The sequence below is a fragment of the Theropithecus gelada genome, chromosome X (assembly GCF_003255815.1).
Source record: "Theropithecus gelada isolate Dixy chromosome X, Tgel_1.0, whole genome shotgun sequence".
NCBI classification, from domain to species: Eukaryota; Metazoa; Chordata; class Mammalia; order Primates; family Cercopithecidae; genus Theropithecus; species Theropithecus gelada.
In genome coordinates, this window is record NC_037689.1 from 73,346,040 (window position 1) to 73,364,388 (window position 18,349).

Genomic DNA, 18,349 nt, shown 5'->3' on the forward strand with positions numbered 1-18,349 from the left:
CATTACCATTATCCCTATTGCTCTCAGTCTTCAGGAAAGGTTGAAAGAACAAATGGCATATAAAACTGAAATTGGCAAAGTTAACTTAATCAATTGGGTTGCCCTGGACAAAGGTACTACATTTGGCTTTAATGACAATAATATCCACTCCCATTAGAAAACATAAATTGACCCCTCATGAAATAGTCACTGGAAGGCCTATGTCCCCGATAATAGCACCTCATGCTTCTTGTGCTCTCTTAAACTCTGATATGACTAAATACAGCAAAGCTTTAATATATTATGCCAAAGTATACTTCTGCCAGGTAAAGGAAGCTTTTTGAGATCCACCAACTGAGGCAAACATTCCATGGTCTGGAACTAGGAGACTGGGTCTTCTGGAAATGACATCAGAGGAAGACTACTCTTGATCCTGGTTGGAAGGGACCATACCAGGTTCTTCTCACCACCCATACTGCAGTGAAGCTTCAGGGCCTTGAGCCTTGAGTCCACATCTCACAACTCAAAAGGGCCCCTTCAGACTCCTGGAACTGCACATCTGTTGAAGACTTTAAGGTAAAACTGACCAGGAAAATCTCTCCCAAGAAGCAGACAGCATCCTAATTGTAGACAGCTTTCCCAAGATCAAGATCACAGATCAACACTTCTCTACCATCATGAAAGCCTTATGCGTTTTTCTGTTTTCCTCATTTTTTGCCCTAATCCTTTCCTTTTCCCTATAGGAAAATCCATGGGATCATAATCAGTGGATGGCTTTAGCTCAAGCTTATGCTCTAGCACAAAACCAGAGTAATTGTTGGGTTTGTGGGCTAATGCCAGAAAATCAGGAAATGATTCCCCTGGTGCAAAGGCCCCTCTGCATTCCCAATGAGAATCACCCTGAAACTCCAAGGGAAGAATGGAAATTTATTCTTGATATTCTAAACATCACTGCTACTTGCTTTCCTACACTCACTAAAAACGATACTTTAACTTTTTCAATTGATAACTTGATCATTACCAAATATAAAAAAAACCAATACAAGTGATGTCTGCAAAAGATATATTGTGCTTCCAGGCATCATGCACTCAAGATTTGGGAATTATTTATGTTGGTACAAGTGATTGCTTGTATAATGTAACCGGATTAAATCCAGTTGGGTCTCTTTTTACTAGATGTGGTTATACACTCTTAGAACCTGCTATAAAGGGCAATAGAAAGTAAATTTCCCACTAAGTATTGTTCAGGAACTATGCAGATTTATGGTCGAACATACCTGAATGATTCCTGCTCAAATGCAACTAGAAGACCCTATTTTCCAACCCCTGAGGTTCTATATTGGGTATCTGGCGAATCTGCATATTCTATTCTGCCTCCTCGTTGATTTGGTTCATGTTATTTGGCCTGGGTTGCTCCTGCCTTTTGAATATTTTCCCCTGAAAATTTTCATGGTAGCCCTTATAATAAGAGGCCAAAACAATCAATAACTGAAATTAGCACTAGTCTTGAAATAGACAAGGATAAGCTAGTTTCTACTGAGGAAAGATTCCAGTGGGGTTCCCGGGGGTTACTCTTGGTGGTAGTGGGGTACCAGTTGTGTAGAATTTAAAGCTAATTTGTAAATTGGGGAAAATCTTGGATTTTTGTAACCAATTAAACCTCCCAGGATTTCAGATGGGTAGAAGTTACTCTCAGAAAGGTAGATGACAACATACATATTCAACAAAAACACTTAATGAAACATCATGCAGCTTTAGATCTTCTTTTTGCTCAAGCTGGAGGCCTATGTTTGGTGTTAAACCAAACTGAATGTTGTACTTATCTCTCCCCTGATTTTGTTACTACAGAAAGGTTAATTGAAATGGTGGCTGATACTGCTGTTTCCTTAGACACTGGCCACCAAATACATTTAAAAAATCTCTCCAGACAAAGGAACCCATGATGTGTTTATAGGAGCAACCAACAGTTGGTTTGCAGGCATCCTAAGTGGTGGATGGCAAGCATGTGTTTTCCAAGGGTTTCTGATCTTTGTATTTTTTCTAGTAGGTTTCCAAGTTATTACAACTTGTATTACCAGGGTAACAATGAAAATGAGTACCTCTTTAAGTCAAGCTACTTTACAGCGAACTATGGTTCTTAATCACTATCATACGCCAAACAAAGACTCTGACAAATTAGACCCCAATACTGATAAATTGCCTATATTGTCTGAACCTTAACTTGCCTAATTTGGTTAGGTTTGTTTCATAAGAACTCTTATTAAGGAGTACACCTTGGCATTTTGATAGTATCCTCTTGATAGTCATAATGATAGTACCCCATCACGCTGTATCCTCTCAAGTCTGAAATGTTTTGTATACAGCCATCCATTGAGAGTTGGATGGTCTCACTCCAACTGGATCAGCAAGAACATAAAGAATCATTTAGCTGGTACAAAGCTGCAACTTGTGAATTTCATATTAACACGAAAGAAGACTTGTGAGACTCCAAACTGAAACTAAAGAAGACTAGTGAATTCCGCACTGAGACCAAATGAGTCTTTATGATGGTGGCAGAGAGTGGCGTCAATACCTAAACTTTTGGTCAATCTCTATAAATTGACCAAAAGCAGGGAATTGTTAAAGGGAACTAAATATGGCCTGAGAAGGGCTCCATACTTCTATATTTGAGTGCTCGTGGATGAACCGTAACCCAGCTTATAAGCAGACAAAATTGAAAACTTAACTAACAGTATGGATCTGTTATAATAGATGAGTGTTGGCCAATCCCAGTGGCCATGCTTCAATCACTCATAGACTGCTGAGTGTTTAAACTGCGTTCAAGTAGGGCAAATGCCGAGCTGTAACCAATCTCACTATTTCTGTATCTCACTTCTGATTTCTGTACATCACTTTACTTTTTTGTCTATAAATTTGTTCTGACCACGAGGCACCCTGGAATCTCTCTGAATCTGCTGTGATTCTGGAGGCTGCCTGATTTGTGATTGTTTCTTTTCTTCACTCAATTAAACTCCATTAATTTTAACTTGTCTGAAGTTTTCTTTTAACAGAAGTGAGAGAGACAGGAGGGAGTGATCAGGTTCTTTTTAAAAATCAGCTCTCCCAGGAACTAATAGTCTGTTTGTGTTGATATAAAGGAAGACCTAAAACTGAGTAATTTATAATGAAAATAAGTTTATTTGGCTCATGGTTTTGCAGATTGTACAAGAAATATGGTCCTGGCATCTGGTGAGAGCCTCAGGCTGCTTCCACTCGTGGTGGAAGGCAAAGGGGAGCAGGTGTGTAGAGATCACATGGTGGGAAGTGAGAGCAAGAGAAGGGAGGGAGGATGCCAGGCACTTTTTAACAACCAGCTCTCAAAGAAACTAATAGGGCAAAAACTGACTCATCTGGTTTCCCTTCAACCCTGAGGTCCTTTAATCTATTTAGGTGGGATTTGCCTTCATGACCCAAACACTCCCATTCGGTCTTACCTCCAATATTGGGAATCAAATCTCCACATGAGGTTCGGAGGGTCAAATGTCCAAACCATAGCAGGAAGTGACACAGCAGCTAACACGTATGAGAACCAGAAAGCCCCAAAGCAGCAAACGGTTACTCACTGGAAATTTTAGCAAACTAATTTGAGAATAGCAGCTGAGACTGGGAATGCTTCCAATTTTCAGGTGAGTTAAGTGATCCGTAAAAAGGTTAAAGGAATTGAAACAGTCTGCGCCCTAACAATTCTTGAAAGTAATCATCTGAAACTCCCATCCAGGACAAGGCCCACATTGAGTAAAATCCCCAAAATTGACCAGGAGATATTCCAAAGACAGAAGAATCTCCAAATTGAACAAAAGAGAGAAAGTCTAAACTAAATTGGGGCTAATGAAGCAGAAGCTTTCAAAGAAAGGGCCATTTTTGAAAATAATTTTGTGAAAACAACAGAAGGAACTCTACAGCTATGAAGCTAGAAAAGCTCTTGTTACCCACCCTTCCTATCGAAAGCTCAAAAAACAATGGCATGTTAAAACAAGCAACAGAAAAGTATTGTGGTTGAATCTCATACAAGATAGTTAGAGAGAAATAAAGAGTGAATATGAAAAACAGAATAAGAACTGACAGAAAAAAAGTATACCAGAAAGGCATTCCCACAAAATAGATTAAAATTATAATCTAATATTTCAAGATAAGCTAAAATACATTTAGGAAATTATGGAAAATATAAAATACAAATAAGACAGAGAACTCAGAAAAAGGAGACAATAAAACTCAGAAAGGAATTATAAATTAATCAAAAGTATTTCAAAAATCAATTCAAAATTAGAAGAAACACATAAGTGATATTGAGAAATAGAAGGTAAAGAGGAGGAAGATTTTTATTTTACCGATTTTTAAGTTTTCAATGAAAATTAGAAATCACTGTGTTTTCAGGGTAAAAATAATCTTAAATATTTATTTCAGTGCCATCATAACTTACTAAGCACTTATGTGGCTTAGATGCACAGTTTAACTTTAGGAAAATCGTAGTGAATACATCACTGATTCTTATATCAAATAACATAATTCTTAATACATTCTTGCCTTATATAAAAGTCAGTGCTTTATGACCTATGTAATTTTCTGCATACTGTTTCAAATAACTACAGGCTTTGAAAAGTCAGAGGGTTCTTAATACTATAAAAAAAAAAACATTAAATCTATAAGCATTAGAAGAACTCCAGTTTATTTTCGTTGTTTTTTTTTTTTCCTTTTTTTATTATACCTTGAGTTCTGGGATACATGTGCAGAACATGTAGGTTTGTTACATAGGCATACACATGCCATGTGGTTTGCTGCACCCTTCAATCCATCATCTACATTAGGTATTTCTCCCAATGCTATCCCTCCTCTAGCCCCCACCCCCAACAGGCCGTGATGTGTGATGTTCCCTTCCCTGTGTCCATGTGTTCTCATTGAAGAACTCTAGTTTTTAAAGAGAAAGTCAGAAGCTAAGTAAACAACTTCTGAGTAAAAAAGGGACAAGAAATATTTAAGAGAAAGTGACATATATAGGAGATGGCAAATAAAATCCTACATTCACATGAAAGGAGTCACAAAGAAGAATTTTTAAACATAAGCCCAATACATCCTGTTTCACCTGCTGACTATAAGTAAAAAATTTGAAACAACGACAAAAAGCAACTCTATGAAGACCCTGGAAAGTAAACAAAAGCAGGCAGACTGGGAAGTGTCAAAGTGAATAAATAATCCATACATAGGGAGTCATTCCTTTTTTTTTGCTTTTATCTTGTAACTTTGACTCATGTGGGGAGCCCCATTTGCAGAACAGCCCAACAGCATCTCAGGAAGCTAAAACTCTGAGAGAAATAATGTCTTTCTGGCCAGAGAACCAGGAAAAGAAAATCCTTCAGTCTGAAGAGAGTGGGAGGGGAGAGAGCTGAAGCGAGGATCTTCTAATACTGTTTATAAACCTGCAAAAAGTCTGGGGTTATTTCAAAGCTGCACAAATGTGATAGAAACCCAAATTGGCATAAGCAAAAGCTTTTATTACTAAACTGAATGTTGACACCACTTTCCAAAATGTGTGAGACAGAACTTACAGTATGAACCTAACTGTATTGATGGTCTGCTGAAACAAATGTTCACCAGAGACACCAGAGAGGTGTTTTTTTTTTTTTTAATTGACATAAACTTTTTTTCTTTTTGGTATATTTTTCTATGAGCTGTGACAAATGCAGAGAATCATGGAACCACCACCACAGCCAAGGTACTGAGCAGTTAAATAACCTACCAAAACTTTTCCCTGTGTTACTTTTTTATGGTCAAATTCTCCATCCACCCTTAGCCCTTGTCAGATCTGTTCTCCATCACTATAGTTGGCCTTTCCAAAATATCAAATAAAAACAATCATACAGAATTTAGCCTTCTAAATCCAGTTTCTTTCCTTAAGCACAGTACAATAGAAAATTATCCAAAAAATGAACTACTTGGGAATAAACCTTTTAAACATGTGTGCAGAATGTGTGTGGGTGCATACGTATACACAAACATATATATACACACACACATGCATGTTGTATTTTTTATATATATATATGTTGAAAACTACAAAAGACTTGAAAGAAATCTAAGAAGATATAAATAAAAGGATAGCTTTAAGAAGTTTATACATTGGGAGACTCAATACTGGTGGTAAGATGTCAATTTTCCCAAACTGATCTTTAGAGTCAATGCAATTGATCAAAATTCCAGCATGGTTTTGCAGATACCATCAAGTTGATTTTGAAATGTACATAGAGAATTTCCATTGTGGGCCAAGATGAAGTAACAGAAAGGAGATTTACTCTCCTACATGAAACACTAAATCGATAATCAGAGTGTATTAAACAATAGTTTCCAAGATTTGAGGCATCAGGCAACAAAAGACCATGATTCCTCAGAGAAGGAAAACAAATAAGATGAGTCCTATAATTTCCCCTAAAATTTATATACAAAAGAGTTATTTGTTTATGGTATAGAGTTCTAGGAGTTTTGACGAATACAGCATACAGCCTTCAGTGTTTCCAAGCTGAAGTGCAGGGAGGGAAAACCCAGTAAAACCTTAATTACACAGCTATAGAAACTATAAAAATAAAACATAGAGAAAAAAACTTTTAAAAATGAACAGAGTATCAGTGAGCTGTAGGATTATTTCAGTCTATATACACCAAATTGGAACACCACAAGGAAAGGATAGAGAGGGAAAGGCAGAAAACAACAAATAAGGACATATAGAATAATATCAGGTAAATAGAAATAAAATAACAACAAAGCAAGACTCACAATTTTGATACCTAATTCAGAACGAAAAGCCTCAAAAAGAACAAGGATGCTTTAAAATCTAACTAAAATTCACAATGTTATGATAGTTATCTTTATTGTTACTACTATTATTATTTGTATACACAATAAGAGCAACAATTTAATAAAACAGAAATTATAAGGGATACAGGAAGTAACAGAAATAAGAATTAATAATAGAGGACTTTAACACACCTCATTCTGTTCAGTACAAATCAAGTGGAAAATATAGTAACAATACAGAAGAACTAAACAGGATAACCAATAAAATATATGTAATATAACTTCAACTCATAAACCACACTCATAAAAACTGTACTTTCTTTTTAAATGACCATAAGTCATTCACAAAACTACCCATATTTTAGCCCCAAAGAAAATCTCAATAAATGTCTAAGAATAAATATTATACAAACTGCATTCTTTGACTATAATGCAATAAAACAAGAAATTAACAGTCCTCCCACCACCAAAAAATGGTTTTTCTACCTAGAAAATTAAGACGAAACATAGTACTGAACAACCTTTTAGTCAAGCGGGAAATAGAAAGTAAAATGACGTATTAAAAATAATAATAAAGAAGACATGAAATATCGAACCTTACGTTATATGGCTAACCAGATATCAGATGAAATTTTATAATATTAAATACCTATATAAAAACACCAACATCAATAAAAATTAAAAATAAATTAATTAAACACATTTCAAAAAGATAGAAAAGAGACACAAGGTAGCTGACTAGATACAACCAGGAGAAACATCTGGAAGAACAACAGAAAGACTGGCACATCCTAAGCAGACCTTTGGAGGGAAGGCATTAAAAGTGGATGAAAGAAAGACACAGGTGTTGGTCTAAAGGGGGAAGAAGCTAGAAATCCTGCATGGGGCTAGAACACATCAGGACTCATTCCTGGCCCTCAGTGACTCCTGGGGAAGGGGTGAGTTGAGCAGGCAAGAAATGACAGATTCTCCCCACGGATATCTAGAATCTTGACAGCCGGAGATCCCACAACCCCCACAGACACTAGAGCTGGCAGGAAGATTCACTTAAGGAGGTGGTAGGGGCAGAACTCCAGCTGATGTAGAATCCAAGGGTCTTGGTGTGGGAGCATCTGTAGTGGAGCATGGCTAGGGACGCCCATCCCCTAAAACTAGTCTTGTTCCCCTCAGAGACTTTAGCCTCAGGGGAACTGTTGGGCTTGAACAAAGCAGGAAAATCTTGTACATGAGATGTGGTAGGTCCAATCTGTGCACAACCCTGACTGCTGGCCTCTCTTAAGGCCCCAGCCTGAGCAAGGTTGCTTGCAGTGCAGCCTCAGATACCCAGTCTGGGTGCCTCCTGAGGGCCTGCATTATAGCTCCTGTGCTGGCAGAGTGTGCCTGACTACTGGAGAGCTCCAACCCCATGACCATCAGTGCCTCACCCCCACACTGACACTGCTACTAGTATGAATCTGCACACGGAACCCAGGGGCCCTTCACCCCACCCTGTACCACCACTGCCACCAGCATGAATGAGTGCATGGAGAGCACCAAACCTGAACCCACTAGCTCCCTACACCAAGATGACACCATCACCAGGGTGAACACATGCACTATGCTAGGGCCCCTACCCACCATGTGTTGAACCACCACTGCCATCACTGTGAATGCCCACATGGAGGCCAGCACCACCATACCCACCAGCACAGATGACAAGCATGCACCCTACCACATTGCTCTTGCTGGCACATGCATATGAGCACAGATCCCACTGGCACTGCCCAATTAAGCATTTTGGTTGATACAACCCATTAGAGCATTGTAACCAGCAGTCCAGGAACACCTTGGCCCCGCCAGTGCAGCAGGCCACTAACCTGAAGAGCCAGAGAACAAAGCTGGTATCCCAACACCAGGCCTCCAGAGTTAGAGCACACAGCCCAGGAGTTCTGAGCTGAGCCTTCGTTCCCTAAAATCTTGCATGAATGAAGCCAGTTGACTAAACACATCTTATACCACAATCAAACGTCCAAGGACACCAAACAAGATTAAAAAAAAAAAAAAAAAAAGCACAGCAACTTCAAAGACTGAAGGAACATTAGCCCACAAAAATGAGAAAGTACTAGTGTGAGAACACTGGCAATTCAAGAAGCCAGAGTGTCTTCTTAAATCCAAATAACTGCACTAGTAACCCAATGATGGTTCTTAACCAAGCTGAAATGACACGAATAATAGTAAGAATATAAATAGAAACAAAGATTATCAAGATTCAGGATAAAGTCAAAACCCAAACCAATAATTCTAAGGAATACAGTAAAATAATATAGCAGATAAAAGGCAAAATGGTTGTTTTAAGAACGAACCAAACTCATCCCATAGAGCTTAAAAACTCACTTCAAGAATTTCGGAATACAATCACAAGTATTAATAGCAGAATCAGCAAATGCAAGGAAAGCATCTCAGAGTTCAAAGACCTGCTTTCTGAAATAACTTAGACAAAAATAAAGAAAAATAAAGAAGAATGTATAAAACCTCTGAGAAATATGAGACTGTGTAACATGACCATTTCTATGACTCATTGGTGTCCCTGAAAGAGGGGGAGAGAAAGCAAGCAACTTGAAAAACATATTTCAGGATATCGTTCATGAAATCTTCTCCAACCTCATTAGAGAGGACAACACTTAAATTCAGGAACTGCAGAGATTCCTGTGAAATACTACATAAGAAGACCATTCCCAAGACACATAGTAACAGTAAACAGATTCTCTAAGGCCAAAATGAAAGAAAAAATGTTAAAGGCAGCTAGAAAGAAGGGGAAGGCCTACTACAAAGGAAACTTCTCACGCTAACAGCAGACTTTTCAGTAGAAACACTATAAGCCAAAAGAGATTAGAATCCTATATTCTGTATTCTTAAATCAAGGATCTTATATCCACCAAACTAAGATTTAAAAGTGAAGGAGAAACAAAATCATTTCTAGGCAAACAAATATTAAGGAAATTTGTTACCACCAGACATACTTTACAAGAGGTCCTGAAGGAAGTGCTAAATATGGAAAAGAAAGGCTGTTTCTAGCCACTACAAAAATATACTTAAGTACATAGTTCATTGAAACTATAAGACAGTCACACAAACAAGTATGCATAATAACCAGCTAAAAATAGACTGGCAGGATCAATTCACATATATCTATGCTAACTTTGAATGTAAATGATCTAAAAGTCCCAAATGAAAGGCACAGAGTAGCAAGTTGGATAAAGAAGCAAGAACCAACAGTATGGTGTCTTCAAGAGACCCATCATACATGCAATGACACCCATAGGCTCAAAGTAAAGGGATGAAGAAAAATCCAACAAAAAAATGGAAAACAGAAAAAAGCAGGGGTTGCTATTCTAATTTGAGACAAAACAGACTTTAAATCAGCAAAGATCAAAGAATACAAAGAAAGACATTACATAACAAGAAGACCTAACTAGCCTAAATATATACACACCAAACACAGGAACACTCAGATTCCAAAAGCTTATACACTTCTGGTGGAAATGTAAATGAGTTCAGCTACTGTGGAAAGCAGTTTGGCGATTTCTCAAAGAACTTAAAACATAATTATTATTAAACCCCACAATTCCATTATTGGGTATATACCCAAAGGAATATAAATTGTCCTACCACAAAGACAAATGTACGCTTATGTTCATTGCAGCACTATTCGCAATAGCAAAGACATGGAATCAGCCTAAGTGTCCATCAGTGGTAGACTAGATGAAGAAAATGTGGTACACATACATTATGGAATACTATGCAGCCATAAAAAAGATGAGATCATTTCTGTTACAGCGACGTGGATGGAGCTGGAGTCCATTATCCTAAGTGAACTAATGCAGAAACAGAAAACAAAATACTTCATGTTCTCACTTACTAGGGGGAGCTTAACATTCAGTACATATTTACATAAAGAAGGCAACAACAGACATGGGCCTACTTGAGGGTGGAGAGTGAGAGGAGAGATGATTGAAAAACTACTTATCAGGTACTCTGCTGATTACCTGAGTGATGCAATAATTTGTACATCAAACCCCCGGAACATACAATTTACCTATATAACAAACGTACATGTACCACTAAATCGGAAATAAAAGTTAAAAGGAAAGCTAGAAAACAACAACAAACTAAACTAAGAGGAAATGGAAAAACTTAACTAATGTAAAGCAGAAATCAATGAGTTAGAAGTAAAATGGTAGAAATAATAAATATATCCTAAATGTAATTCTTTTTAGAAAGTCACAAAATATGCTAGCACATGACACAGTTAATCAAATCAAATATGAAAGAGAGAAAGCTCAAATACACAAAATTAGAAATTACAAAGGGGAAATAAACTAAAACAAAGGAACTCTTTTTAAATCATGTAACTACTTTGCATAATTTTGTTCAAGTAAGTTTGACAACTGAGATAAATCTGGGGTCAGGACCACCTTGTGGAGCCTTGGGGTTGTGGTAACCCAGAACCTTGGGAGTATGACCTCTACTGAGCAGAGCCTGGTAAGCAGGACTACAGCCCTGGTGAGTCTGGAAGGCAAAACGTTCAACCAGGGAGGATTACTCTCAAGCCTTAAGATCTAATAGAACTTACACTGTTAAATTTTGCGCTTGCTTGGAACCCAACATGCCTTTCTTTCTTCCCACATCTCCCTTTGAAATGGGAATGTCTATCCCATGCCTGTCTCACCACTTATTTTGAAAGCACAAAAATTGTCCAGTTTTGCAGGCTCACAGCTAGAGGGAAATTATGCCTCAGAATCCCTTGTACCTTAAATTTTACCCATAACTGATTTAGGTGATATTTAGATGAGACTTTGGACTTTAGAGCTGATACAGGAATGAGTTAAGACTTCTGGGATTGTTAGGATGGAATTAATGCATTTTGCATGTGAGAAAGACATAAATGTAAATTTTGGAAGACTAGGGGCAGAATGCTATGGACTAAATTGTCTTCCCCCAAAATTCATAGTCAAAGCCCAAATCCCAAATGTAGTGGTTTTTAGAGATGGGGTCTTTGGGAAGTAATTAGAGTACCATAGGATCATAATGGTAGAGCCCTCATGATGGAATGAGCAGCAGCTTTATAAGAAGAGGAAACTCCCTACACCAAATGAGAACACACAGAGAAGGCAGTTCCTGCAGATCAGGAAGATGGCCCTCACTAGTAACTGAATCAGCTGCCACTTTGATTTTAGACTTCCCAGTCTCCAGAACTGTGAGAAATACATGTCTGTTGTTTAAGCCACTCAGTGTCTGGTATTTTGTTATAGCAGCCCAAGCTGACTAATACGGTTAGGAAGAAAGAAAATCATAATAATTCAATTACTTGAAAATCATTAATTTAATGCATTCTCAATATAATGCTGTTAGTTCTTTTTTTCCTGAAGCTAGAAAAAGTAAATAAAGTTCACAGAAAAAAAACAAACAATTGAAGCATAACTAGAGAAACCCTGAGACAAAAGAGCAAGGAGAAGCTGTTAGTGCCTGATTTTAACATTCATTACAAAGCCTCTATAACTAAAACAATATGGTATTGGCGCATGAATAAACATACAGACTAATGGAAAATAGTATAAAATTTGATTACAATATGCAAATATAGTATATGATAAAGTAGGTGTCTTAGTTTGGGTTTCCTCAGAAGGAGCTCCTGAAATGGGGATTTAGAGTACAGTTTATTTGTGTAGTGATCCTAGGAAATACCAATAAGAGAGTGGGGAATTGAAACAAACAAACAAAAAACGTAGCCAATAAAGGGTTTATCATCAAGCAAGTTATCTCTTTGTGTATTTAGAGCTTACTTCTGCTAGTTATTCTGGGCAGAACACGTGTCTCATGGTTACCCCTCCTAAGGCTTATTTTGTAATCAACTTTTATTAGTCATTAGTTATAGGCTGCTTTACTGGTGTGCTAGTGTTCTAGCCCACCATGTATGTGCAAAGCAGGTTCTGGTAGCAAGAGAAAACACCTCAGGTAAAGAAAGGAAGCTGATGGTAATTGGAAGTCCTGTAGACATGCACTGAAGTGATAAGGGTAAAAGGGTATAGACAGGGCACCTACAGCTTTCGATTCAGGCTGCAGTTTAAGTCAGTAAAGAAAATACAAACCTCTTAATAATTGGCATAAGAATAACTAAAAAGCCACATGGGGGAAAGAAAACATTGTATCTATTCCTCAAACCATACAATAAGGCAAACTTTACATAGATAAAAATATTTCAGTGTAAAAAATGAAAACATACATATACAAAAAGATATTTGGGTAAATTGCATTATAACTTAGGAATAGGAAAAACTTTCCTAACTATGACTTGAAATCTAAAAGCAAAAAGAGAAAAGATAGATAAATTTTATTATATATCTTTAATTTGCATGACAAAAGATGCTCCATAAGCAAAGAAGAAATAATGGCAAAATTGGAAAAACAGTTTTCAACAAAAAGTTAACGTGTCTAACATATAAAAGTGCTTTTAACAATGGGAAGAATAACCTCCCTTTATAAAGGGACTAGAGAAACGAACAATGCAGTCACAGACAAAGAAATTCACACAGTGCTTATTTATATCATTCCTGGTGACTGAGAATTGAGATGCACAACATTGGAGAAAACAGACACAGATGTAAGATCAAAGAGGTTAATTTAAAACTTGTGTTCTGGGATTTGAATTTTAAGTGTCATTATGAACTCATAAAGTATTTTATCTTTTAAATAAGTTCTTAACTCTGTCAACTGAAAATACCTAAAAATAATGATCATCCCAGAAACAAAGAGCACTCCTAGTACCCTGATTGTGGTCTTGAAAAAACCATTCCCTCTAAAATGAAGCAGCGTTACTTGCTGAAATTCAAGGTTTGGGGCAGAAAATGTACAAGATGAGCCTAGAACACCTTGTCATATCAGAAATAAAGAAGCTATTATTAGACTACTGGGGGCCAGGTCAAAAAACTCAGGAGTCAACTTGAACAGACTACTACAGGTCAAAGAGGAACAATTTGATCACCCGTAAAGATAATAACTGCAGGGACTGAAACATGTCAATCATTCTAAACATAATGAAGGTTTAAGTAAATAAACTGGTCACCATTGGAAGCTGCTAGTGAAAAACACCATTTTGAAACTTGGTAAAGGAAAAAACTCAACACTTGCCTTGCCTCTCCTGAATATAATATGTATCTTATGGTAACTAAATAGTTGATCAGGTGAAGTTTCCCTTTATAGAAGCAGTCCAGATAATAAATTAAGAAGGAATGTTACAATTAGGATATTACCATTTTGCAACCCAAATTAATTAATGCATCTACACATTTTACATCAACTGCTACAAACATCTCAAAAAGAAACAGCCCCACATATAATAGGCCCCTGATGGAAGAATACAGCACCATCTAATGAAGTATTCCTACCCCTCCTGAAAAAAGTCATACATGAATCTGATCAGGCCTTTGGATCCAACTACCTATTTTGGGGCAATGCAGGGGGCAGTGAAATGTAAATGGTACCTCTGAGATGCAATCATCAAAATTCAGACCTTAGAAAATTTTTAAGACAAATTACCTAGTTTTTTCAATAAATACATTACAAAAGAGAAAAATGGAGAAGAAATTTACAAATTAAAACAGACAAGAGCTTACCAACCAGTCCTAATGTTGGTACCTTATTTGGATCCTGATTCAAACAAACAGCTGCTAAAAGAATATTATAATATTTATGATATAACTGGAAATTCAACTTTGGATATTTGGTATTTTAAGGAGTGATGAATTTTTTATTATACTTTAAGTTCTAGGGTGCATGTGCACAACGTGCAGGTTTGTCACATATGTATACACGTGCCATGTTGGTTCGCTGCAACCGTCAACTCGTCATTTACCTTAGGTATTCCTTGTAATGCTATCCCTCCCACATTCCCCCATCCAATGACAGGCCCCAGTGTGTGATGTTCCCCACCCTGTGTCCAAGTGTTCTCATTGTTCAGTTCCCACCTGTGAGTGAGAACATGCAGTGTTTGGTTTTCTGTTCCTGCAATACTTTGCTCAGGATGATGGTTTCTAGCTTCATCCATGTCACTACAAAGGACATGAACTCATCCTTTTTTATGGCTGCATAGTATTCCATGGTATATATGTGCCACATTTTCTTAATCCAGTCTATCATTGATGGACATTTGGGTTGGTTCCAAGTCTTTGCTATTGTGAATGGTGCTGCAATAAACATATGTGTGCATGTGTCTTTATAGTAGGATGATTTATAATCCTTTGGGTATATACCCGGTAATGGGATCACTGGGTCAAATGGTATTTCTGGTTCTAGATCCCTGAGGAATCGCCACACTGTCTTCCACAATGGTTGAACTAGTTGACACTCCCACCAACAGTGTAAAAGCGTTCCTATTTCAAGGAGTGATGAATTTTTAAGTGTGATAATTGTATGGCATTTTGGTATATTTAACATAATTTTAACAAATATGTTAAATATAGTTCTTATCTTTTAGAAATAAATAACTATTTACAGGTGATATATAATTCTAAGATTTGATTCAAAACAATCAGAGGTGGATGTGGAGGTGGGAAATATATGTAACTAGACTTCATAGTACATGAAGTCAACCACTCTCTCATTAGCTACTTCAACTTCTTTTCCTCCTTATCTTTCTTCTGAGGCTACCCTGATCAAAACCTAATCTAGAAAAAGATTATGATCAATTCAACTATTCCTATCCCTTAGTCCTGCCCTCAGAGACACTAGAGAAACTTATATGAGCATTAAAATCAGTGCTACCACAAACCCCTGTTTCTCACAGTCCCTAAAACAGAACTCTGCTTTTATATTTATCCATTAAGCATTCTCTCCCACTTCCTTGCAGTGCTTTTCTAATGATTTGCAATCATCCTTCATTAGTTTATTCAGTTCCATTGAATTAATTCCTGTTTCTCTGCTTCTTGGATTAGCAGTCTCATGAACCCATCTGCTTCACAACCAAAGAGTTCTGAAAATCTTGACTCAACACACTGATATAGTTTTAAATTTTTGAAAGGATGTCATCAGAAGTACCCCAGAGTATTCTTTGAAGTGTCAACGCTTTGAAGTGTCTGGTGCAGTCCTTTTCCACAGGGCTCTGAGATACTACTTGGTTGAAGACAAGAATTCTGAACTGTAGCTGATTGCAGAATTTTCAGGAAAGCATCAGAGTAAAACAAAAATTATCTGTAAGTAACAGTGACTTAAAGTCACTGTGGCTAATTTGTTACTGACAGTTTTCAAGAGTGAGAGATGTGATGAAAGATTATAATGAATAATGTAACTGACAGGGAAATATAGTTGTTTCTGTGGTATGCAAAATGAGATAATAAAGTCAACCAAAAAGTTTTAAACAAAATGTCCACAAAGATAATGCTTAAGTCTATTTTCAAAGAATATAATGAACATTATATTTGATAAATAAAAATGGATAAACATTTATTCCAGAGAAAAAAAATTGATATAATGTAATCCTGATTCATAATATATCATAAAATATAAAACATAATATGAATATATTAATAATATATATAAAATATTAAGTAAAGAAATCCAGTAAAGCATCAAGTAGAGAATAGGACCTAAATATCTCTATTATAATAAAATTCCATAGGTAAGTGATGTGAACCCCCCAGTTGAGAACCACTGGCCTAGAAGATCCTAGGTTCACATTAAATAAGTAAGATTGAGATGAAATAAACATTTTAAATAATACTCTATACTGTTGCCTAACATCAGACAAAGTACCTTCAGGACTCATAAATATAGGAAAACTCAACATAACCTTGAAGTACTATTTCAATGTTTTCCCTGAGATTAAAATCTATTGTGAAAAGTGGAAGTATTTACAAATCTTCAGGGACTTTTAATTAAGCACACAATTTCCAAAATATTTATATTAATAAATTTTATTCATACAAATTTAACCTAGGGAGAGCTGAACATTTTTATCTGATAATTAGTCCCATACAACTCATTAACAGTAATATACTAAATAAATTTTATTATTTCTAGCCCTTCTATTTTTACAAAGAAAGAAACAGATCCTTTGTGAGTTTACCTTCTTGAAAATGTTAGGTAGTTTTAGATGTAAAACATATCCCCACATTTTATTTTAGCTTATTTTACATCTAAGGATTCAACTTTGTGAAAGCAAAAATCAAAAGCGTTCATGAAATTTGAACACCTAAGATAGGATCATGGATGCCTGAGGGATAATATTTGTCTCCCTATTTGAAAGTGACAATACCAATTTTAAAAATAAAAATAGACATGATTATAAGGAAACAGCACTTTCTGTAAGAGAAAAATAAACAAAGATGTTATAAAGTCAACATAAAGCACACAATGGAACACTATTCAGCCATAACAAAGAATGAGATTCTGTCATTTGCAACAACATGAATAGAACTGGAGATCATTATGTTAAGTGACGTAATCCAGACACAAAAAGATAAACATCGCATGTTCTCACTTATTTGTGGTATCGAAAAATCAAAACAATTAAGCTCATAAACATAGTACAAGGATGGTTATCAGAGACTGGGAAAGGTAGTTGGGAGCTATGGGAAGGTGGGGATGGTTAATGGGTACAAAAAAATAGTTAGAATAAATAAGACCTACCATTTGATAGCACAACAGGGTAACTATAGTCTATAATAACATTTTATTATTATTATTATTATTCTTTTGAGAGGGAGTCTCGCTCTGTCGCCCAGGCTGGAGTGCTGTGGCCGGATCTCAGCTCACTGCAAGCTCCGCCTCCCGGGTTCCCGCCATTCTCCTGCCTTGGCCTCCCGAGTAGCTGGGACTACAGGCGCCCGCCACCTCACCCGGCTAGTGTTTTTTTTGTTTGTTTTTGTTTTTTTTTTTTTCGTATTTTTTAGTAGAGACGGGGTTTCATCGTGTTAGCCAGGATGGTTTCGATCTCCTGACCTCGTGATCCGCCCGTCTCGGCCTCCCAAAGTGCTGGGATTACAGGCTTGAGGCACCACGCCCGGCCTATAATAACTTTTAAAACAGATTTTAAGTTACAAATATTTAACAATTCACGAATTGTTAATTGTCATCCTTCCACAGGGACCACACTAATTCTCTCTGTAGCATTCCAGTCTTAGTATACATGCTGCCAAAGCAAGCACAATATAGTCAGTAACAACGTACTTGTACATTTCAAAATAGAGGGTGTAAATGGATTGTTTGTAACACAAAGAATAAATGCTTGAGGGAATGGTTATCCCCAAAAATTATATGGTTAAAAAATGTGACTTCCTATTGTACACTTAAAAACAGTTAAAATAAAATAGTATGTCTTATAAAAATTTATCAAATCAACATAAAGCACAGAGAATTATTTTAGTAAGACACAAAATCTTTGCTATCTAGGTTAAAGGCAATAAATAGCAAACCAAGGAAATGAGCCCATCAAAATTGAGAAAACTTTGCTGAGATATTAAAGCATGTAATAGCTTTTCAGACTCAGGCATTATAAAACAAGTCAAACAAA

The 18,349-nt window shown here is 36.6% G+C and overlaps 1 non-coding gene across 1 annotated transcript; it reads right to left on the reverse strand.

The window, feature by feature from the left end:
• Window positions 1-17,875: 17,875 nt before the first annotated feature.
• On the reverse strand, window positions 17,876-17,984 carry LOC112616691. Its single transcript, XR_003117728.1, has one exon. It is a non-coding gene; the product is annotated as a U6 spliceosomal RNA (small nuclear RNA).
• Between the last annotated feature and the right edge of the window lie 365 nt (window positions 17,985-18,349).